We start from the raw sequence: 25179 nt of genomic DNA, 5'->3' as shown, positions 1-25179 counted from the left end.
AGGACCTAATGTCTATGTGGGCCCAAACCTTGTATTTAGGGAAATAGTTAACTGATCATAGGTAATAAAATTACACCGCTTGCACTAGATCGGTTTCTGGTAGTGGCATTGGGTGGGTAGATTTAGACTGAATTATATTAGGTAAATTGAGACGGATTTTAGGGACAGACGTTTCTTTTATGTTTTATGTTGTGGTCTGTCGTTGACCTTAATGGGAGTAACAGGTCTGCCGTTGGCCTAAGATCCCGGGATAAGACCCCGGGCAGTCTTAGTGTGACATACACTAAGTAAATGTGCGTTGTCTGCTGTTGATGCAGTATTGAGCAACAGCCGTATTGTCAGTACTTGCACAGGGAATCTTGAGAGAGTGAAGAATAGTGGGAGCTTATTTGGGTCCCTTCAGAAAGTGCATCTGGCGAAGTCCTGAGAGTTTTTCACTGAAAGAGGGAAAAATCACGCTGGTCGAGGTTTTGCTGGAGTAAAGAGAATTCTTAGAGTATATGATTATATTGCTTTCCTTTTAGTGGAGCAGATAAGCAGGTTTTAAGTAGTTTTGTCTTTGTAAAGACTTTGGAAACACGCTGATGTTGTTTTTTAAAGGGAGGGTCAGTTGCAGGAGTTAAATTGATGTTGTCACCAAGTGCCACGCTGGTATCGGTCAGTTAGGTTAGTGTAATCGTCACAGAGTGCCGTGCTGGTATTGGTTGGTTGGTGTGAGTCGCGCTGAGTTTGGACAGGATAGCATGATTAGTTTTAATTGGTAGCAGAGAATCATAACACAGAAGGAGTAATGTTAACCCCTTCAGTGCCCATGACGAGATGGTCTCGTCATGGGCCGCGGTTGCGCTGTGCCCATGACGAGACCATCTCGTCATGAACCCCGCCCGCTAATGAAACGCCCGGCACAGGGCGTGGAAAGGGCGGGGCACTGAAGAGGTTAAGATTTATACTTACATAGTTTGGTAATAGCGTAGAGAATTGTGAAGTTATTAAAGATGTTGAAGACTTTATTTAGTAAAGATGAGCCAATACCTATTAGGGAAGGAATTCCTGTAGCTCCTGAAGGAACGCCTGCTTCATTTATGTCATTAGAAAGGGGTTATCATACATGTACGTGGTTAGAGAATTGGATGAAATATACAGTGAAAGATGGTGATTTAGCATATCAAGAATATGGTACTTTTAATCCTAGATTTCTAAAGAATTTAGAGAGACAAATGAATAATTTAAGACCTAATCCTAGACCTATGCAGTATGAGGCTCTTGAGGAATGAGAACATGAGTCATACAAGAGAGAAAGAGATAAATATCAGACCAGATATACTCAGAAGCAAAATGGGATGCTCAAAAGAAATTGTGGAGAAGAGACATAGCTGAAGGAACAAGGATGTTTCCAGCTATGGTGGCCGAGACTAGAGAATCAGAAAATTTTAAGGAGAAGAGGAAGAATGTTGAGGAACATAGGTCCAGAAATACTGAGTATACTAAAGAAGCTGATAACATAGATGATGAATTCTTGAATTAATTATTAATGACTAGACCTCCTCCTTATCAAGAAGAACAAAATAGGGTAGAGACAAGAGCTTTACCAAATGTTCCGTTCAAATAGGTGTGCCTCAAGAGAAAAAGTCAGCGAGTATGAGTCAGTCAAAATATGTGAGAAGATTTGTCTAGAATCCAGATGTTTGGTCAGTTGCAGTGAGTATTGGTCCGATTGTTCCATTCTACAATAATGGATAAGGAGTTTTTCGAGTACATACTTTGACAGTGCCAGATAGAAATATGAATGGAATTCACACAGTGTACAGGAGTGAGACTGATCAAGGATTAATTGAAAATACTGAGACAAATGTGAATGTAGGGTCAGGCAAATCAGAACAATTGGTTAATATTTCAGAAAGGTTTTGCTGAAACTCCAAAGTGAAGTATAAATATAGACCCAAAGAGATTATTACCTATTGATGGAAAAATGCAGCCTACAGCAGGATCAAGAAGTGGAGCGAGGGAAAATATTCAGAAATCATTGGGCCCTTCACCTGAAGAGTTAGATGAGCGGATAAAAGAAATAGTGTCTGGTTGTAGTTGTCAGATCTGTGTACTCCTCGGGGTCAGGTTGAGGCAATAAGGGGTCCACCCCTTGTGTCAGACTTGCCTTACTATAAAGACGATTCCCTCAGAAGCAGATGACCTTGCCCCAAATCCTACCTGCCGAAGCCTGCAACAGGTGATAACAACTGTCACAAACTTCAGCTCGGGGGAAAGGGGAAGTGGAAGACAAAACAAGAGAGACTGCCTCCTGACTCTGGTTGCTCTCCTAACTTCAAGTCTCGGAAGGGGAGTCACCTGCAAAAGAAACACAAACATAAACTTGCCCAAAGTCCTTATTTGCTACACTTGCTCTCTCTCTCTCTCTCATATGCGCCTATTTACCTGTGTCACTTCTGGGGCTAGCTCCTCTCTATAATGTTTTGTCAAATTGTGAATAAATCTGATTAACTGGAAGAACCCTTGTTTTACGACTTGAATATTATTCTTATCTTTCGAAAGTCTTTCTTTTATATATACATATATATTTTATCAAGCCTTGGTTCTTCCAAGAGAAAAAATTAAGTTCTTCACAAACTCCAAAAGTTCCAATTGTCTCTTTGGTTCTTTGACTGTTCTGTCCTTTCTTACTAAATAGTCTTGGTCTCATATAGTGTAAGGTTAAACAATTATCTCCTTACTGAATTCTTCTTGACTGGAAACACGATCTTTTTAAACCACATGAACACGCTTACTTGAAATTCTGAGCTCTTCTCTTCACAGAAGCTGCTCCCTTGAAATTTTCTTCTTCACCAATTCTCTCCAACTTGCACTCCGGTACTCTGAACTGGGACAGCTGCTCTTGCTTCTCGAAATAATATTCTGCTAAAGGAATTGTAGAAAGCTTTTTATACACTGATATTGTCAGTAAACAACAATTATAGCCTTTTCTACTTCCCTACTGAAGTCTGATTGTTGCGTAAAATAACTCTCTCTGAGTAACTCTGAGCTGACACGAAGCGCTGAGGTAAACGCTCCTGTCAGGGATTTCACGTCCGTTAAAGTGCGCCGCGCGATCTTCGCGCATGCGCGTTAGCCCCTCAGAAGTGTCTCAGAGAAGCGCAACTAGACCGCGCACCACTACAGGAAGTGGGCACGGTCGAGTATCGATTCCCAGCAAGGGAATGCTTCAGTTCACAAATCACAGCGCGCAGGAAGGATCTCCAGCCAGGACTTAACCTTCTCCAACATGGATACTTGCCTGCAGGTATTTTAACAGAGGTATGCCCTTTCTTGTTATTACAATTCCTTGCATAAACGAAAGAGTTCCTGACACCTTGACATCCCCACACTCCAATAAATATTACAGAGTAGTAAGGGCGCTCAAGTGAGGGAAAGGAAAGGAAGGGAACAGCAGGGAGGAGAACCTGTAACACAAAGAGACACGGAGTAATTACACATTCCCAATTGCTACTCTCAATAGGTCTCACTAAATGGGCATAGTTACCTTATCCACCGAATACTATATCACGCCTGTATAGCCTAATGAGCACAACCAGTCTCCATGGGTGGATAAGTCTACAAAAACAGAACACAGTTATACAAGATCACACACATACCCAAACCATACTTCTACTGGAGGTTTTAAACCATGTTTTAAACCATGTGCCTAGCACACCCAGACCCTGATTCCCATAAGCTCACCCTAACGAGAAAAAAATAGCAACAAAAATCAGTAACCAAAATGGTGTCTTCGTTTGTGGAAGTCCAATCGAACACCCAGTATCCACAACACAATCTTGCCTCCAGTTATAATCAAGCAGAGATTCTGTTCCCAAAATTAATATCTTACAAAGTCTTAAATCCAGATATAATGAGATGTGCTTCCTATCATAGTCAAGGAAAAGAAAGATTCTATTCACACTGAAAGCCTCGCGGTTCACTCACCATACTCTCGAACTTTGTTAATGCCCCAGAAAAACACAGTAAGCTCCTAGGTTCTTTTCACAGTAGAGAAACTCCATGCTGCAATTTCCGAATGCGCTCGCTGGGGGTGGCTGCCACGGTTCCTTCACCGCTTCCTCTGCATCCAACGGCTTCGCACTGAATACCAGCACAAGTGTTCCTTGGCGCTCATGGTCTTAGCACTACGGTTACTTCACCACTTCCGCTTTCCTCACCTCCATTCTCCGCATTGCTTCTTTCCTGGATTCCGTAGAGAAGCTTCACCATGCGAGTCCTTTAAAAAATAGCGGCTCCGACGTCCGGTCGAGCCGAAAACGAACCAGGTTCAAGTTTCAGTATTATGCATGCTTGCTGAAAGTGCATCGTGTCTCTTTGTAGACGCAGGCTACGCCCCTCATGCCTCTGGGAAAATAAGTCTTTTTAATAGGCAGGCGCGATAACCAAGGCAAAACCTGACAGTAATGTTCAGAATATTAATTCAAGTATTGATGTGAGTAAATTAAAGGCGGATTTGGAAGAAATTATTTCAGGTACGAGTAGTCCAGAGAGATTAATAAAATATCAGGACGAAAAGTTGCTTTTTATGTGTAAGAATATTAGAAGGAGAGCAAGAAACCGTCATGAAAAATTTGCAGAAATTGCACAAACATCTGGAGTTGACATAGAGAAGTCTAAAGCTCTACGAAAAACATATAGATTATATTTCAGTGATAGAGATTTGGAGAGTTTGAATGTTTCAGGTTAGCAGTTGCAGATTAAGGAATTAACAAGCACATTGAAACGATGGGGTGAATTAGATCGATGGAAAGAAAGATGGGCTAAAAAGAAAGAAACTACAACAGAGACTTCAGTGGTTCTACATTTGTATCCTGTGAGAGAGTCAGAAGCAGAAACAGCTGATGCTACAGTATATCTGATGAGAGAAGTACCAGGAGGTGGATTTGTCCATGTTCCTTGGTCGAGGCAGGATATCTGTATTGTCATTTTACTAATGATTTCCCAAGATTGAGAGAAAACCAGTGTAGTGGACCAGACAGGTAGAGAGGTTTGTGAAAGTTTCGAAGGTTCTATAAAAGGATTTGGATGACTTGTTTGATATTGTGGTTCCAGCTGATTTGTGGGTTGAATGTTAAATTGCTGTAGAATGGCCGAAAGAAGAATATCCAAAAGATCCAAAAACAGGAGCACCTTCCGTAGAAGTGATGAAAAAATATAATCAGGTTATTACCTATTTGAAGGGGAAAATGTTGCCAAAAGAAACAGATTGGGTGAGAATAGGCAGGAAGATTAGTGCTATGATTCAGCAGCATTTGATTTGTTGGCAAAGTAAGACTATTGATGAGATTCTTCAGTATGCAAAATATTGTAGTGATGACATTGAAACGAGACATAAAAAGTTAAAGGAGAAATTGATGTTGGTTCAGATGAAAGCAGTGAAAAAAGGAGGATTTATAAATACAGATTTTACAGAAGTTTATCAAGGTAATGGTCAGACGACTACTGGTATGGGAGGTGTAGTGCCAAATGGAAACACTGTGACAAATCTGATACCCAATCCACAAGAAAGAGGTAGAGGTAATAGAGATGATTTGAAGAAGAAATTTCCTTGTCACACATGCAGAAAATTGGGGCATTGGATGCGCGAGTGTAGGTGTTTGGTAAACACAGGTGATACAGGTGTAAATGCTGTGAATCAACAGAATCAGAATCAGTGTCAGAATAAAAAAATATCAAGTGGTAGAGGACAGAGTTTGCAAATACCTCAAGCTCCTATGCAACATCAAAATGTGAATGGTTGAATGCAGAAGTACAATGCGAATATGGGTTTTCCATACAAATGATCAAGTGACTTCAAATGTACAGGTGTCTTCACAAGATTTTATGCAGTGGGAGGGAAATGATTCAGATACACCTCAATGACAGTGCCTGAGAGGGGAGGAGGAGTGCATGCTTGGTGCATCCTTAGAGGTAGACGGAAATTCAATTACGTTCCTTGTAGATACTGGTGCTACCTCTTCCACTGTACGAACTGGGGAAATTCCCAACCGACCCCTCTCTGGAGAAAGTATCCAAGTTATAGGAGTTTCGAACAAATTGATCAAGACCCCAGTAACAAAACCAATGAAAGTACAAATTGGGGGTTTCCAAAATTTGCATTGATTCATGGTGTGTGCCACAAGTCCAGTTAATTTGTTAGGTAGGTCTTTATTATATAGGATGAATTGCTCAATCTATTGTACGCCATATGGAATAGCATTCCATACAAACGATGTGGCCTTAATAACATGGCAAGGCAGGGTACAGAAGTGAATTATATATATCCTTTATTTACAGCAAATGATTTACCTGTTGAATTGAGAGATACAGTGTTGTCTGATGTGTGAGATTCTTCAGGGAAAGATATTTGATTAATGAAAGGCATTGCTCCTATTGAGATTATGCTTAAACCAAATGCAAACTTTCCAAGAACACTGGCTTACAAAATGAGTCCTGAAACAATTGCAGGAGTAAGACCTGTGATCGAAATGCTGATTGAACGAGGTATCCTCAAAGAGATTCTAGGGAGTGCATATAATTCACCTACTCTGGGACTACGCAAACCTAATGGAAAATATAGGATTTACATGATTTGCACAAAATTAATCAGATAGTAATACCTTGTTGTCCAATAGTACCGAATCCAGCTGTGATTCTTTATAAAATTCCTAGTGAAGCAGCATTCTTCTTGATACCTTTGCTACCGGATAGGCTATATTTGTTTGCATTCCAGTTCGGGAACGGTGTATTGGCATGGTGCCAAGTTTCTCAAGGGCATACCATACAGAGAGCCCCTCAATCTTCAATCAGGTATTGAAGAAATGTTTGGAATCCTTAGTAATGCCTAATAATTGGGTACTTGTCCAATATTTAAATAATTTATTGGTCGTGTCAAAAACAAAAGAGGCTTGTGTGACAGATACAATTGCACTACTGAATCATTTGGTGGTAGGTGGGCATAAAGTGTCACCAGCAAAATTACAATTTTGTGAGAAAGTAGTTCTTTACTTGGGTCACAAAATTGAGAAAGGAATCAGGAAAGTGTCTCAGGATCGGATCAATGATATTATGCAAATGAATCAACCAAAAACACAAAAAGAAGTTTGAATGTTTTTGGGAAGGTTTGGATATTGCAGAGAGTGGATCATTGTTTTTTTACTGATAGCCAAGACATTACAGAGATTGACACACAAAGATGTGTCAGATCGTATACATCTTGATGATAAATGCCTGAAAGCATTTCTTGAGTTGCGAGACAGTTTGTGTCGAGCACCCGCATTGGGTATGCCAGATTTCAATAGGGATTTTGCAATATTGTACAAAGAACGCAACATATGTGCACTTTCAGTTCTAATGCAAATGCCTGGAACACCACTTCATCCAGTGGCATATTTTTCAGCTACCCTTAATCCCGTGGTTGCACGTTACCAGGTTGTTTGAAAGCAGTTGCTGCTACTTGTATGAATTTGGAACAGAGTGAAATGATTGTGATGGGACATCCATTGAGGGTGTATGTGCCACATTCAATTGAGATTTTGTTAACACAAACTCGCACACAGCATCTTACGAGCAGTGGGTTAACAAAATATAAAAAAGTGATTTTGGGAGCTGAGAATGTGACAGTCACAAGATGTACACATCTAAATCCAGCTACCTTATTGCGAACTGCAAGTTGTGAGGTAGTAGTGGATGAAGCCGATCATGATTGCTTGGATGTTACTGAGTTGTATACAAAATCAAGGCCTGACATACGAGAAACACCTTTACCTGAATCTGATCTTTTATTGTTTGTAGATGGGTCATGCTTGAGCGATACTGAAGGTACCTTGCGTGCTGAATAAGCAGTTTGTACAGTGGCGAGTATCATGGAAGCATCATGGCTGAAAGGGGGGAGTTTAGCACAGGTGGTGAAGTTGATAGTGCTGACAAGGGCATTTTGCCTTACAAGGCAATTGTGAGTAACCATATTTATGGATAGTCAATATGGTTTCAGTGTTGTCCATGATTTTGGACAGTTGTGGTCTCAACGTGGATTTTTGACCTCTTCGGGTTCACCGATACGGAATGGAGAGTGTGTAAAAGATCTATTGAAAGCACTACAATTACCAGCACAAATTGGGGTGGTGAAATGTTCAGAGCATATATCGGGATGTGACTATGTAACTGTGGGTAACAAATATGCAGATAATTTGCACAATTTTGTGCTCAAACTTCATATACAATCAATGGGGACCGATCAAAAGAACAATCTGATCATTCAGAATGTAAACTAATGTTCTCATCTGTTGAAACATGGGAATAAATTAGAGAATTACTGATGCAGCCAGTGATGCAGAGAGAGAAGGGAGGATTAAAGCAGGTTGAACACTCAGAGCAGATGATGAAGTTTGGGTTTACAATGATGGAAGACCAACTTTGCCAGCTAGTCTGTTGCCTCAAATAGCAAGGGTTTGTCATGGGCGTACACATGTGGGTAGAGATGCTATGATTTGACTATTCAAACTGACGGGATTTAATCCCAGTTTACCACCTTTATCGAAGAGAACGTCCTCATGGACTCCTCCAAGTCCGAATTCAGAAGAAACCACAGCACCGAGAACGCCCCCCCCCCTGGCTGCCACAGATGACATCCGCATGCTCCTTGTTAGATCTGGTGGTCTCTAGTTGATAGAGCTAGGCACCAATGTCCAAATAGGGACCCTTGCTTCTAGTCAGGGTAAGGGGGATACACTCTTGGGATAACCCCTGCTCACCCCCTTGGTAGCTTGGCACAAGCAGACAGGCTTATCAAAGGCAATGTGTAAAGTATTTGTACCAACACTCACAGTAACACAGTGAAAACACCAGAAATGGACTCCACACCAGTTTGGAAAAATAAAGTATTTTTATCTAGACTACACAAGACCAAAACGACAAAAATCCAACATACACTGTTCCAAAATAAGTCTTTAAAAAGAGTTCAAGGGTTTGCACCAAAATAATCCACAGTTGCATCACTTTTAGCCCAAAGTACCTGTAGATGCGACAAAAGTTCCCAGCGGCAGCTGCAGTGTCAGAAAACAAGCAATGCGTCACTCCTGAGACCCTGGGGAGGCGATTCGACAACCCCGCTGCACGCAGCGGGCGGGTTGCGACGAGTCCAGTCTGTATGGGGAGCGATGCGATACTTTGTGTGGATTCCGTTTGCAGGTTCTCCGGTAGGAAGCGCCTTGCACAGGCACGATGCGACGATCTTCGGTGCAGCAGTGATGCGCGGTGCAGCGTTGATCCTCTTCTGTCGCGGCCCTTCAATGCGTTGGCGCTGAACTCTGCGTCGATGTTCGCAGTGATGGGATGCGGTCCACAGACAAGCGGTGCGTCGGATCTTGCAGCGGCAACAGGCGCTGCGACGATCTTCATGGCGACGGGAGTCTTCTCGCACTGTTGAAGATGCGCTCCGTCAGCGAGCGATGCGTGCAAAATTGTAGATCTTCTTCTTTTCCACTTTTCCAGCTCCCCAAACAGCAGGAAACAACCTCCAGGGGCCCCACAACTGGATCAAGCACTCTAGGCAGGTCAGAACTCACACAGCAGAGTTCAGGGGGAAAGCTGGGGGTGAAGTCCTTTTGTTCCTGGGACTTCTTAACAGGGGGCCAGCTCTCCTCAGGCCCTTGGAGATCTTTTCAATCAGAGGACACAGCAACAGCAACGTCCTTCCCCTCTCCCAGGAAGAATAGCAACTGCAGGTCCAGCCCACAAACTCACAGCAGGTCAGTCCTTCCTCTTCAGTCTTCCAGCTTTTCTCCTTGGCAGAGGGTCCTTCTTGATTCCAGGATGATCTAAAGTTCTTGGGTTTGGGTCCCAATATTGATACCCAGTTTCTCTTTGTTCTCTGAAGGCAGAGAGGCCTTTGCCTAGTCCAAACCAGTTCTGGTCAGTCCTGGAGCACTTTGTTAACAGAATTCCTTCTTTCCTTTCACAGTGCTGGGCAGAGACATCAGACGCACCACAGGAGCTGGAGCCAGCATTGTGGAGGGAGGGCACAGCCCTATTCAGATCCCAGGTGCAACTCCTCCCACCCTTCTACGTGCAGATCTCTCTATTCAGCCCTGTACTGACTCACCCTGTTTCCTGGAATTTCCCCAGACCCTGTCACTCAAACTCCAGACAAGGAATACACAACCTAGCAGAGGCAGGTTTGGACGGTTAGACAAGAAAATACCTACTTTCTAAAAGTGGTATTTTCAAACACAGAATTTTATAACCAACTTCACTAAAATATGTATTTTATCATTCTGAGTTCAGGCATACCAAACTCGAATTTCTACCATGTTCCCTGAGTCAGCTAGGATTATAAGATGTAATAATCAAAACTGCCCATTCTGGCCTATGGGGAACAGGTAGCCTTGCAATACATCTCCAGTAGGTCCAGTAGGTCGGCATTACCTAAAATGACTCCCTTTATGTTGTAACATCACATTGTGCTCCCACAGGGGGTTGGACACAGTACCTGGCCCTATGGTGCACATGGCCAACTTTACGTTAAAAAGCCCATAGAAATTCACTGAAAAACTAATATATTGACATTGCTTTTGGAATTCTAATTTTATATCTTGCTTTATATTAAAAACAAAGCCTTAGAAATTCACTGTGAACAACAAAAGTTCATTTGATGTTGTAGTTAGGATTTAAAATGTTATATCTTATTTTATTTTAAAAGAAAACAAACTTAGAAATTCTGAAAAAAATAAAACAAAGGTTAACAGGACGTTATAGTTATGTGAAAATATCAGTTCAATGCAATTCAACTTCATTCGGTTTCATGAATAGAAAACCATAAAAGTTATCTTCACATGATAAAACATAAAATCACATCTTTTTACCTGTCATTCCATAAAAGATCACTAAATTAGATAAAATTGCAAAATTCATATATCATTATACATAAGCAGCAAGTTAATTATCTAGCAACATGATTGCACCGTACCGTACCTATAACTAAATTTAAAAACAACCTCGACCCCTAACAGCAGTTAATATTCAATCAAGACAGGCCCTGGATTTTACCATGGATTTCAAATACCCAAGGACAAATGTAATACACTCCTCCTTCAATAATTGTAAAAACAGGAGAGCTGGACGAGCCTGTTTAAAATCCATCCTTTTCAAGATCGGCACAATAAAAAACTTCAGAGGAACCGCATAAAAACTACAACATAAAACAAAGTGTAGCAGATCATGAGGAGACTCTCGTTCACATCCACAGGGTGCTAACACTTGCCCTCTACTACTCCAGCTAGGTACGGCGAGCAGGAGGTGAAAAGATCCAAACGGAACCTTGACAATAAAAACTGTTCATAAGTGCTAAAAGGTCCCAGAAGATAAGGCTCGATTAATAATGTAGTCTTTATTATTATAAATTTACGTACACTAGGATTAAATAATTCCAGCTCTTCCCTTTCTAATCTCCTAAACTTGCCGAAGGACTCCTTTATCGTCTCCACATCCTGTTTAGTTATTAAGGCAGGATTAGTGTACAATTCACCTTGGCCCAACCTTTCAAAGCTATCCTTAATATATTTGAGCCATGGGATGCTAAGTGCACGGTCGAGCGTCATCCACTCCTTTAAGACCATGTGACTCAGCGCTAGGTCCTTGTTCAACCAGGTTTCTAACCAAAACGATAAGGGGCGGAGGGCCAATGTATCATTTAAAAAAGGCACCCCAAGTTCCTCGTGTACCACCATATTCGGTGTGTCACGAGGAACACCCAATAAACATTACAGGAAACTGTTTTCAACTACCTGGTTGTCATCTAAGGGTATATACCCCCAAATTTTGCTTCCATAGGAGGCAGTAGTAACACTCTTTGCCTGGTAGATCTTCAACAAGGCTGCAATAGGTCTCCTTCCTAACTTGGATGCAAAGTTAAAAATAGCTGCGTTCACCTGCATCAGATCCCCCTTCTTTCTTTGTTTAAGTGGGCCCCACTTTCCACGCGTATCCAGGACGACCCCCATATTAGAAAAGACGTCAGTTTGCTACACCTTTGACAGCTCAACCCTGAATTGAAACAATTTTTTCGGGCGGGTCACCATTTGCATGACGTAGGATTTAGAATCATTGATGGAAAAATCCCGATCCACCATGAAGGTTGAAAAAGCATCAAGTAGTGTTTGTAGCCCCCTCGCAGTCCTCGAGATAAGGACTGCGTCGTCTGTGTAAATTAATACAGGGATGCAGAGTCTGCCTACGTATGGGTAATCGACCCCTGTAGACAGAAGAACTTTGTCCAGATCATTAATATATCAATTAAACAGGAAGGGGGCCATAATGCAACCCTGAGAAACACCTCTTTTAATGTCAAAGTCACGGTACACCCGCAAATCTTGCGAAAACCTGACGTTAGCATTGGTAGCACGATGGAGATCCTCTACAAAGCAAACAATGTTACCATCTACCCCTATATCTTTCATGGACTGCCACAGTTTGGACCTTTTCACGCGATCGAATGCGGAAGATAGGTCCATGAAAGCTAGGTAGATGATACCAGGGCGTGAAACCGTGTACTTGCTAAGGATCAAGGTGAGGTTAAGACACTGGGCCACGGTAGATCGGCCTAGGCGGAACCCGTATTGAACATTTGATTAGATCTCGTGTTCCTCTGCCCATCTGGTCAATCTATCCAGGAGCACACGACCCACCGCCTTAACCACTGAGTCCAACAGTGATATTGGTCTGTAACAGTGTGTGTTGCTGTGATCCCCCTTTTTAAAAACTGCCACTATGGTCCAGGTGGCCCAAGACTCAGGGCAACCAGTCCTGGCCACCGTATTAATTAAAGCCTTGAATACCTTGGCCCAAAAAGAGGGGTCAGATTTAAAAAGATCTGGAGGAATATCGTCAGGGCCCGGCGCTTTATTCCTTGTCAGCCCTGCAATGCCCTCCTCTATCTCCCCCAGCCCAAAGGTCAATGTAGTAGAGGCTACTTCCTGACTGGGCTCGCAAATCAGCTCAGGGGGGCTCTCAAACATTACTTTAGAATGAGACACCCAATCATCCTCCGTAATGTGTGCACATATGGCGCTTCCTTCAAAACTCTCAAGGAACGGGCTATTAATAATGCTCCAAAATCTCGAGCTATTCTTAAGGGTACAGGCCTTGATCAACTCCCTCCAGGCCTCCTCCTTCAGGGTAGACTTGCGATTGGCCAGTTTCAACTTATAATCCTTGTGGCAAGCCCTGACTAAGGTCTGGTTTCTAGGACTCCTGTCGAGTGCTTCCCGCCAGGTTCTTGCCGCCTTTGAGCATGAGTAATCAAACCGCATTGGGGTGGGGGAGACTATTCTGCGTGCTGGGGCACTTAAGAGATCACTTACTCTGGAGGAAATGATATTAAAGGCACTGATGATCTCCCCTGGTGAAGTGTGCAGTGAGGTACATATGGCCAGTTCGCTAGCACATTGATCTATGACCAATTTATGAAAAACATCTGGAGCGATATGTGTCCATTTAAACCTTTGTTTACCATCTGTCGTACTTAATGACCCCTTTTCCACAATACCCCTTTTACAAAATATCATTGGATTTCGCAGTTCAACACACAATGGGTTATGGTCACTGTGGGCACTTTCTTTTATGTGGAAACCCCAAAATGACGATTTCAAAAGTGATGAAATTAATATGAAGTCAATAATTGTACCACACCCTCTTCCTTTAAAGGAGGGAACAACTGCCTTGCTACAGGGGTCACCCAGTGACAGGAGAGATATCAAGTCGAATTAATGAAGTAAAATATACAGGGCATCCACCTGAGCGGTGTGCTCAAAGTGCTCCCCCTCACCCGAGGGCAACCTAAATCACCCAGTCTAGTCAGCATAGGATCTCCATAAAGATGTACATTAAAGTCCCCTGTGATCATAAGGTTTTGATGTTCAATTGTACGAAGATGCCTTATAAAGGAGCCCAATAGGCTAATGTTACACTCACCAGGCTTACTTGATGCTGAGTTATAAAAGTTAATGAGGACTAATTTTCTGGAACCCTTTCTTAGAGTCAGGTGTTGTATACAGGGACTATGTGAGGGTGAAACCTGAATCTGACAGTCCAATGCGACAGAAATAAAAATGACTGGACCGCCCTTGGCTCTTCCAACCATAGAGGGTGAAGCCTGGAATAAAACAGACTTATAACCCTCTATAAATAAACTGCAATCTACCAGCCATGTTTCTTGCAAACAAATCACTTGGAATCGTCTTATAAAAGCTATCCATAGAGAGTCAGAGAACTTGTTAGCCAAACCTGTGACATTCCAGGATATAACATTAGTATCATGTCCACACATACTTTGCTGAAGTTTCCCTGGAGTGTCCGGCTGAACCACACAATTTACCGAATCCGTGACCGTGTCCAATACCGGGGATCTACCAAGTCAATCGCATGTGTCCAATTTAGACAAAGGAATGAATCTGTTTGACAACTCCAGGGGTGGTGTTGTAACAGATGGATACAAATGTACATTCCTAATAGGCAGGATTCGCTGCGGCTGGTTGACAGATGGAGCCGTGTTGACATTAATTCATGTGTGTGCTCCCCGCAAAAACGGGCCTATAAAAGAACCCGAGAGGCAGGGCCACAATTGCCGTCTCTTGGCTCAAAGAACCAGGGTGTAACCTTGAGGATAAAATGCTTTCTGCCAGATGTGGGCTGTTAAAATTAGCAATAACAGAATCCCCTGATGGTGATTTATGAGAGCTACCAATCCACTTCACTCTTCGCACCATAATAAGATTTCTTTCAACCCTTGATCCCAAATATGTATTGTGTGATAGCCAGTGTGATAGCCAGTGATAGCCAGTGATAGCCAGTATAAAACATTATTCTTCAACTGGGAAAAGTCCTCCTTTGTGCCCCCTGCAAGAGTTGGCACATTCCCAATACCACAACGTAAGGGGTGGATTCCACGGGCAGATGTATTACTGGAAGTTCTAGAGGACGGACTTCCCCTCCTCTCGTGGACCATGCCCCTGTTGGATGAATCCCTATCATGTGCTGGGGTTGTGGCTGCAGTGACGAGCAGCTACTTGGGTGACGAGATACTCTCTGTGTCTGCGGTGGATGACTTTCAATGTCTTGTCTGCCCTGCTTCTGTATTTGACTGCTTTCGGAAACTTTCGGGCAGTCCAGATTGGGAGGATCTGGTGCAGAAAGATGTACAGGTTGAGCGGCTGTGCCTGCATTCTGTGCTGTTATCGGGGAACGCTTCAGGTCCAATAGACTCTTTTCACTTGCCGTTAGTCGTTGAAATAACGGAGCCAGCTTAGAGTCCAACATAACCTCCATCGTTACCGTTAGGGACTCCAAAGCACCCATCATATCAAGGTTAGATGGTATGGATATAAATGTAAATGTAAATGTATGTGTCTTGTAAAGCGCACTGCTGCCCTGAGGCGTCCTGGCGCTGTAGACCGCTGGGGAACTCGTCCTGGCTATCCCTCTGAGATGGTCCCTCCTGGGTATCTCCAAGGTGAAACCAGGCATCCCCGGCGAATGTGGGGGGGCTGTTGTGGAGATGAGGCAAGCTAATGCCCAGAGTTGCCGAGTGTGATCCCTGGTTAGAGTAGGCACCGAGGCGAGAATTATCGAGTCCGCTGGCCCTGGTCCACGACCCTGCTGCGTCGGGAAGTGAACCCCAGTCCCGGGCCGTCCTCTGCTTCCGGGTCTGCTGCCTCTAACCAGTGAGCCACACCACTCCACTGATATAGCTGATGGTTGAGTTTTAGGCGGCAGATTAGATTTTTTATTTTTTTCTTTGCCCCCCATAGTTTGTGATTTCCGTTTTGTACCTGTATTCACCCCCTTGACTCCCATCGTGATCGGGGGGGGAATTCCCCTGTGTGGGGTCAACGGGTCGGGAAGTGGACATACAGGGGGTAGATACCACCCCTGACTGGCTTAGTTTAGCGTTAATACCCCCCTGATTATTGATTATAACATACAGCGATAAAGGCCTCGGTTCAGCTGTGGGAAAGGAGGTGACCCCACTACGATTACCCATTTGTATGATATCTGTGGAATTAGGGGGTTCATAATCCGTAATAGTCTGAAACTCAGGTATGTCTGTGTGCAAGACAGTTCTACCAGCAACCGGTGACCTAGAAAGACGTCGAGTAACTAACTCAATCTCTTTATCAAATACAGCTGCAGCCCGTTGGAGAAACAAGTCCATGGTGGTTACTGGGGCAATAGCGCCAGCTGAAGCCCCTCCTGGGGCTAATGTCACTTTGCGTCTAACCATGACGGGTTTGATGCTGGCTGGTGCTGGGGCTAACTAGCGCCGGGCAGTGGTATTACTCAGGTGGGATATTGAATAGGACTCAGGCGGGATATCGAATATCAGTTCAAACATAGAGTTTTAAATGAACAAAGCCGCTGGAATTCACCACTGTGTAAAAGTGATATTTGAAAAGTAATATTAGGAAAAAATATGCTGTATAAAAGTATGATTTGCTCAGTATCAACGATCGAAATTACTTTGTTACTTTGTTTTTTATCAATGTCATCAAACTACATTAGGCACTGTTTGATCTGCTACATCTTCAGCTAGAGGAGGGTAAATATCAAGGAGAAACTTTTTGAATTTTATCAGTGTATAATGAATCTTAACATGAATTTCCTAATTGGTATTTTCTATCCATGCATGTAATAATCGCAATAAATGATACAGTGACCTGTGTGATGACAATGGATAATGCTCGCTCCATTCAGGCCTTGAATTAATGATGGAGGGATATTAAAACATAAATGAGAATGAACATAGGGCACGGAACACAAACGAGATATTACAATTTCAGCAGCTCATTTTAGTGAAGATGCAAATATATAGCTGGCATAGCCTTTTTGACAACGTACACATGGTGTTATTCATGCTAATGTTGAAAATGCGGCAAATCCAATAAAAAGGGACATCAAAACCACGTGTAATTATCAGTGCAAATGAGCAAATAAGACACATCCTGATTGAGTAGAGAACCAAATTGGAATAAATGATCTTACACGGTATCTAATCACAGGTTCACATTTTTGTTTCTCCAGTCCATTAATTATATTATGATAGACCACTTCTGGAAATTATAAAGTACGAACCTGCCAACTAACTTTCCCGTAGTTGCGTTTCGTCTGTTAGAAAGCAGAGATGAGGGTTTACCCAGTAAGTACTTTTCTGACTCGCCTTACCTCCATGTGTGCACATAAACGCTTCTCCTCGCTCAGCGACAGCAGCGAGGGCTTGTTAGCATAAAATTGTGTTCCAATCTTTCTGCTGCTATTTCTGTGTACTTTAATGTTGTAATTGTGTGGTTCAATTTTTTAAATAATTTTACCTTTTAAAGTGTCGCTTTTCTTTTAATTCATCGTTCTGCCCTCTTACTTGCACCTTAAAACTCGAAGCCATTCACTCGCTTTGCGAGACTCCTCCCCTTTTGTCCCGGTGCCTATCATTGGTCGCCATCTTTGATTGGGTCCCTGGAGGAGACTATTTGTATCAGGCCAATGCAAGCGCGCAGTCCTACGATCGGAAATACTCTTTCTACGAGCATTCTGCTGCACATAAACGCTTCTCCTCGCTCAGCGACAGCAGCGAGGGCTTGTTAGCATAAAATTGTGTTCCAATCTTTCTGCTGCTATTTCTGTGTACTTTAATGTTGTAATTGTGTGGTTCAATTTTTTAAATAATTTTACCTTTTAAAGTGTCGCTTTTCTTTTAATTCATCGTTCTGCCCTCTTACTTGCACCTTAAAACTCGAAGCCATTCACTCGCTTTGCGAGACTCCTCCCCTTTTGTCCCGGTGCCTATCATTGGTCGCCATCTTTGATTGGGTCCCTGGAGGAGACTATTTGTATCAGGCCAATGCAAGCGCGCAGTCCTACGATCGGAAATACTCTTTCTACGAGCATTTTGCTGCACATAAACGCTTCTCCTCGCTCAGCGACAGCAGCGAGGGCTTGTTAGCATAAAATTGTGTTCCAATCTTTCTGCTGCTATTTCTGTGTACTTTAATGTTGTAATTGTGTGGTTCAATTTTTTAAATAATTTTACCTTTTAAAGTGTCGCTTTTCTTTTAATTCATCGTTCTGCCCTCTTACTTGCACCTTAAAACTCGAAGCCATTCACTCGCTTTGCGAGACTCCTCCCCTTTTGTCCCGGTGCCTATCATTGGTCGCCATCTTTGATTGGGTCCCTGGAGGAGACTATTTGTATCAGGCCAATGCAAGCGCGCAGCGCGCGTGCGCAGCGGGCGCGCCAGAGGCGCGCCAGAGGCAAGCCCGTCCGCGCCAGGACGGGCCGAGGGCGAGGACCCTCGCTCCCTACCGCAGACATTCGTCTGTTCTACTCTCGGGAGGAAATGCTGTCACTGCGCGCCCCGAAAAGTGCTGCATGTAAGTACGTGCATAAGGGGGTCGACCCCTTCACTGTCTGCTCGACCTGCAACACTACACAAGCGGACAGGGGCAAGACTACACTGGCAATGGCCCTGCTTAACTGTCGTTCGCTGCCATGTCATGCAGTAGAGATTAATCTCCTGATACAAGACCACGATCTAGACATCCTGTTCTTAACTGAAACATGGATCACACCTAATTCAGGGGAGGGCGTGGTACGTGCCCTCCCCCCAGGCTTTCTCATTTACAATCTTGATCGACCCTCTGGTCGAGGGGGAGGCATAGCCATCATCTATAGAGATGTGTTTGTATGCAGGGCCTCTAACAGTGAGATTCAGGACTGTGAAAGCTGCCAGTTCTCTTTACGGATTTCCCCTACCGCGACAGCATCGGGTCTGCTAATATATCGCCCCCCAGGTCCTTCGGGGTTCTTTACTAACTCTCTTTTGGAAACCGTTATACAGATGGCCACTTCTACCTCCAATTTCATGGTACTGGGGGATTTAAACCTTCATTTTAATGACCCTTCCGACTTTACAGCCACTGACTTGGGTTCGGACTTGAAGGCTTATAATCTGACCCTTAGCAATCAGGGAGCCTCTCATATTAAAGGTCATCTTCTCGACCCGATCTTTTCTAATATCCCGCATGTAGAAGTCCTACCGGCCTGCCCCCTGCCATGGTCAGACCACTTTTTGATACCTTTTTCCATGCAATGTGACACCAAGGCCATCCCGTCCCCTGGAGTTTATTCCTTGGAAAGAGCTTGGTCTAAACTTTCATTTGAAAGCTGGACAGCGCAGCTACAGAGCTCCTTCCCTCCCCTGGCCGATGATCCCTCCACGGCTGACCTGGCCTTTGATCAATGGCTTACCAACTCTCTTGATTCCATCTTGCCAAAAAAGAGAGTTGCTAAGAGTCGGAGCAGAACGGGTTCGGCCCCTTGGTACACCGCTGAACTACGCACCCTTAGGAGATGCTGTAAGAAGCTGGAGAGGACATGGAGAAGGGACTGGGAGGCGGCCAGTCGAGAGAACTATCGGGTAGCCATGAGGTCATATAAGAAAGCCCTTCGCGATGCCAAGGCCAAATTTTTTGAGGAAAAAATTACTAGCGCCTCTAACTCTTCTAGAGAGACATTCAGAGTGATTAAGGAGCTTCTCAAAATCCCCGAGCCGCCAGTCATCCACGACAATCCCGCGGAAAAGTGCAGGGAACTCGCGGACTACTTCCATCTCAAAATCGAGAATATTCTTTCTCTGCTACCTCGGGCCACACAGAATACTTATGTAGCAGATCAAGGAAAAGGCACTCACGTTCTACTCGACTCTTTTGACCCGATAACTGAGATGGAAGTGACAAGGGAACTCAGCTCGATGAAGAGCGGCTCGCCAGACGACCCTGCTCCAATGAGATTCCTCAAACAAGTTGCCTCTGTGATCACGGCCCCTATCACGAACCTCATCAATCTTTCCCTTACTCAAGGGGTGGTTCCTCCAGGTTGGAAAAGGGCTGTGGTGAAGGCCCTCCTGAAAAAGCCTAGTCTGGATCCCTCGGACTTGGCTAATTTCAGGCCTATTTCTCTTCTGCCGGGACTTGGTAAGATCGCAGAAAGGCTGGTTAACTATCAACTTTCCAGCTTTCTGGAGTCCAACGGGCTGCTTCGAGAAACCCAAACTGGCTTCCGCCCAGGCCACGGCACGGACACCGCCCTCCTAGCAGTTGTGGACGAAGCCAGAAGCATGCTGGATTCGGGGGGGTCAGTGGCAGTGATCCTCCTGGATCTTAGCGCTGCCTTCGATACTGTTAACCATCAAGTACTGATCCAACGATTGTCCAACGTGGGAGTAAGAGGTGTTGTGTTGCAGTGGCTGCGCTCCTTTCTCACTGGCCGTACTTATCAGGTATGGGAAGGTAGTGCGCGGTCTTCTCCTATCCCCCTCCAGTGTGGGGTCCCACAGGGCTCCTCCTTGAGTCCCACTTTATTTAATGTGTATATGTCTCCCCTGGAGGATGTGGTTGCACCTTTCGGGATAAAAATCGTCAGCTATGCTGATGACACGCAATTGGTGGTGGCTCTCTCCCAATTGACGAAGAATCCGGAGGTTTTGCATCAATGCCTGTCTCATGTATACACCTGGATGTGCGACTCAGCGTTGAAACTCAACGGATCTAAAACTGATATTATGCTTCTGGGGCACAAGGCTCCCCCTCTCCCTCTGTCCAGCTGGCCTAGCTGCCTGGGAGATCTCCCCTGCTCCAAACAGGAGATCAAGAGCTTGGGGGTCTGGTTGGAGCAGGACCTTACCTTCAAGACGCAGGCAAAGAAGACGACAGGGATCTGTTTTGGGCTTCTTCGCTCTGCCCGTAAGGTCCTGCCCCTTCTCCCCCCTACTTCCAGGAAGCTACTTATTCAGGGCCTGATTACATCTAGGTTAGATTACTGTAATGCGATCTTCCTTGGTGCCCCTGAAGCCACGCTGAACAAGCTCCAACAAGTGCAAAATGCCGCGGCCAGGGTACTAACCAATGCTCCTAGGAGGCAGTCAGCCAGACCAGCCTTGAAGATTTTGCATTGGCTCCCAGTACGAGAGAGAGTTAAGTTTAAGTCCCTCTGTATTGCCCATAAAATCCTGCAGGGCAAAGGCCCCCCTATTCTATCTAAATTAGTGGTACCCTATAAAGCTTCTAGACCCCTGCGTTCGGACCAGAAATCCCTTCTCAAGGTCCCCAGGGTGTGTAAGGCCCGCACTGGTGGCAGAAGATTCGCCGTGCATATCGCTACCCTCTGGAATGCGCTCCCGCTCGAGTTGCGTTCAGAAACAGGCACCCTGCGCTTCCGGAAACTGCTGAAAACCTATCTGTTCCCTCTTTGATGTGCCTTCTTGTTCCTGGTTAGGGTATGACTGATCAAGCGCTGGGATGCCCGAGGGTAACTGCGCGCTATACAAAACCGCCTACAATACAATACAATACAACTCCCAGACCATCTTAGATATATCTTTTTTATAAATGCCTGTATCAAGCAAAAGTATAATACGATGTCTTGTGTGAAAGGCACATGGCCAGTATTTGTAAATTATATTAATGCAGGGCACACACATCACATTCAATCAGTCAATCATGTCATTTGTAAAGCGCACTACACACCCGGTGGGTTTCAAGGCGCTGGGAGGGGGGGGGTGGGAGGGGAATGAAGTTACTGGTCGAAGAGCCAGGTCTTGAGTTGTCTCCTGAAGGTCAGCAGGTCTTCGGTTTGACGTAGGTGGATGGGGAGGGTGTTCCAGGTCTTGGCGGCGTGATGGGAGATGGATCTGCCCCCGGAAGTAGTTCTCCGAATGTGTGGGACCGTGGCTAGGGCGTGGTCAGTGGAGCGGAGTTTCCTGTTGGGTACGTAGAAGGAGAGTCGCTGTTGAGGTATGCTGGACCGGTTTTGTGGAGTGCTTTGTGTGCGTGGATCAGGAGCTTGAAGGAGATTCTCTTGTCGACGGGGAGCCAGTGCAGGTTCCTCAGGTGGGGGGTGATGTGGTCGCGGCACGGGACGTCGAGGATCAGGCGTGCAGAGGTATTCTGGATTCTCTGTAGTCTGCTAATGAGTTTGGCCGAGGTTCCGACGTAGAGGGCGTTTCCGTAGTCGAGCCTGCTGCTGACCAGGGCTTGGGTGACCGTTTTCCTCGTGTTTGTCGGGATCCATCTGAAGATCTTGCGGAGCATGCGGAGGGTGTTGAAACAGGTGGAGGAGACTGCGTTGACTTGTTTGGTCATGGAGAGTTTTGAGTCGAGGATGACTCCCAGGTTGCATGCGTGGTCGGTGGGGGCCGGGATGGACCCCAGTGATGTGGGCCACCAAGAGTCGTCCCATGCGGAGGGGTTGGACCCAAGGATGAGGATTTCTGTCTTGTCTGTGTTCAGTTTGAGTCAGCTGTCCTCCATCCAGTCGGCAACAGCCTTCATTCCCTGATGGAGGTTGGATTTGGCAGTGAGGGGGTCCTTGGTGAGGGAGAGGATCAGTTGCGTGTCGTCGGCGTAGGAGATTATGTTGAGGTCGTGATGTCGGGCGATGCATGCTAGTGGTGCCATGTAGACGTTGAACAGCGTCGGGCTGAGGGACGATCCTTGTGGGATGCCGCAGATGATCTTGAAGGCCTCGGAGCGGAACGGGGGGAGTTCTGCCGGAGAGGAAGGAGGTGATCCAGTCCAGGGCTTTGTTTCGGATCCCTGCGTCATGGAGGCGCGTGCGAAGTGTGTGGTGGCAGACGGTGTCGAAGGCGGCGGAGAGGTCTAGGAGGATGAGGGCTGCTGTCTCGCCGTTGTCTAGGAGTATCCTGATATCGTCTGTGGCGGCAATGAGGATGGTCTCGGTGCTGTGATTGCTGCGGAATCCTGATTGTGATGGGTCCAGGATGTTGTTGTCTTCGAGGTATCGCGTGAGCTGGGTGTTAACTATCTTCTCGATGACCTTAGCTGGGAACGGGAGCAGGGAGATGGGTCGGAAGATTTTGAGGTCGCTCGGGTCTGCTTTGGGTTTCTTTAATAGGGAGTTGATCTCTGCGTGCTTCCAGTTCTCAGGGAAGGTGGTGGTCTCGAAGGAGAGGTTGATGATTTTGTGCAGGTGGGGTGCGATGGAGTTGCTGGCTTTGTTGAAGATGTGGTGTGGGAGGGGGTCTGAAGGGGAGACGGAGTGGATAGATCCCATGGTCTTGATTGTGTCCTCGATGCTCACGTTAGCCCAGGTGGTCAGGGCCTCGTGGGTGGTGAGGTGTGGTGGGTTAGGTGTGGCGTGGTCGTCCGGGGTCATCCGGGGTCTGAAGCTGTTGTGGATGTCGGTGATTTTCCGGTGAAAGAAGGTGGCAAGCGAGTCACACAGGGCCTGTGATGGTGGGATGTCGTTGGCGTTGGAGCTGGAGTTGGAGAGTTCCTTCACGATGGTGAAGAGCTCCTTGCTGTTGTGCGCGTTGTTGTCAAGGCGGTCTGTGAAGGAGGTCTTTTTGGCGGTCCTGATGAGGTGGTGGTGGTTGCGGATGGCGTCTTTGTAGGCGGTGTGGCTGTCAGGCGTCTTGTCGCTGTTCCGTGTGTTTTCCAGTTTCCGGCAGGTGCGTTTGGAGTCGAGGAGTTCCGGGGAGAACCAGCTGACTCTTCTGCTGGTGCCTCTGTTGGTGGTGTTTGTCAGCGGTGCGATGGTGTTGGCGCAGTCGCTCATCCAACGTTCGAGGGAGAGTGCCCCATCATCCGGGTTGGTGGGGTTCGTCGGAGGGTTGAGTGCGAGGCTTGTGTGGAGTTGTTCTTCAGTGATTTTGCCCCAGCGGCGGCGGGGGGTCTGTAGGGTGCGGTGGGGTGCGAGCGGGTTTCGGAGGGAGAAATGGATGCAGTGGTTGTCGGTCCAGGTGAGTTCGGAGACGTGGCTGAAGGTGACATGGGGGCTTGAGGAGAAGATTGCGTCAAGTGTGTGGCCAGTGGTGTGGGTCGGCGTAGTGACGAGCTGTTTGAGTTCGAGGTTAGCGAGATTGTCGATCAGGGTGGAGGAGTTGCTGTCGTTGTTGTTTTCCAGGTGATATTTCAGGTCTCCGAGGAGGATGTAGTTGGTGGTGGTCAGTGCATGTGGGCTGATGAGATCGGCGATGGAGTCGCAGAATTGAGCCCGGGGTCCTGGTGGTCTGTAGACGAGGGTGCCTCTAAGGGTGGTCTTGGGGTTCGTGTGGATCTGGAAGTGCATGTGTTCGGCGGTGCTGAGGTTGTCGATGGTGTTTGTAGAGAACTTGATGGTGTTTTTGTGGACGATGGCGATGCCTCCTCCGGCTCTGTTTACGCGGTCCCTACGGGTGATCTTGTACCCGTCTGGGATGGCAATGGCGCGGTCCAGGCGCGGACGGGCGCAGACGGGCTTGCCTTAGGCGCGCCTTAGGCGCGCCAGTGGCGCGGCCGCACGGCAGCCGCCATATATGGGGAGGTGGGAGGGAGGAGCAGCTGGGAGGCGGGAGGCAAGGGACGGGAGCGGTGGAATGGGCGTGGAGGGGGTGGGGCCGCAGGGGGGGCGCGGCAGATACAGGCACAGAAGCAGGGTCACAGAGGCAGGAGAGGCAAGAGACAGCACAAGGCAAATGAACGAACGAACCTAAGGCCACCGCTGGCCACCAGGGATGAGGCGCAGGTGGAAGCCTGCGGGTGGTGGAGGACCTCGACTTCTCCAGCGGTGACAGCGGGGGTGCAGGCGGAGCTGCAGCGGGGGGGAGCGACCTACCAGAAGGTCAAGGGTCGCTCTCCTCACCGCGCAGCGGCCGCCATATATGGGGAGGTGGGGAGGGAGGAGCAGCTGGGAGGCGGGAGGCGAGGGACGGGAGCGGCGAATGGGCGTGGAGGGGGCGGGGCCGCAGGGGAGGCAACGGCAGGGAGGGGGGACAGGAGACCGGCGAGGTGGTACAGGAATGAAAACGGGGCACAAAACAGGGTCACAGGCACAAAATTAGCAAAAATTAAGGACGCGGACAGCAAGGTGGTACAGAAATGAAAGGGGGGCACAAAACAGGGTCACAGGCACAAACTAGCACAAATTGAGGACGCGGATGGCGAGGTGGTGCAGAAATGAAAGCGGGGCACAAAACAGGGTCACAGGCACAAATTAGCACAAATTAAGGACGCTGACGGCGAGGTGGTACAGAAATAAAAGGGGACAAGCAGCGGAGCGGCGAGCGAGGGGCAGGGGGCGCGGCAGATACAGGCACAGAAGCAGGGTCA

The sequence above is a fragment of the Triturus cristatus genome, chromosome 7 (genome assembly GCF_964204655.1).
Source record: "Triturus cristatus chromosome 7, aTriCri1.1, whole genome shotgun sequence".
Classification (NCBI taxonomy): domain Eukaryota; kingdom Metazoa; phylum Chordata; class Amphibia; order Caudata; family Salamandridae; genus Triturus; species Triturus cristatus.
Note: the sequence above shows the minus strand (reverse complement) of the source record.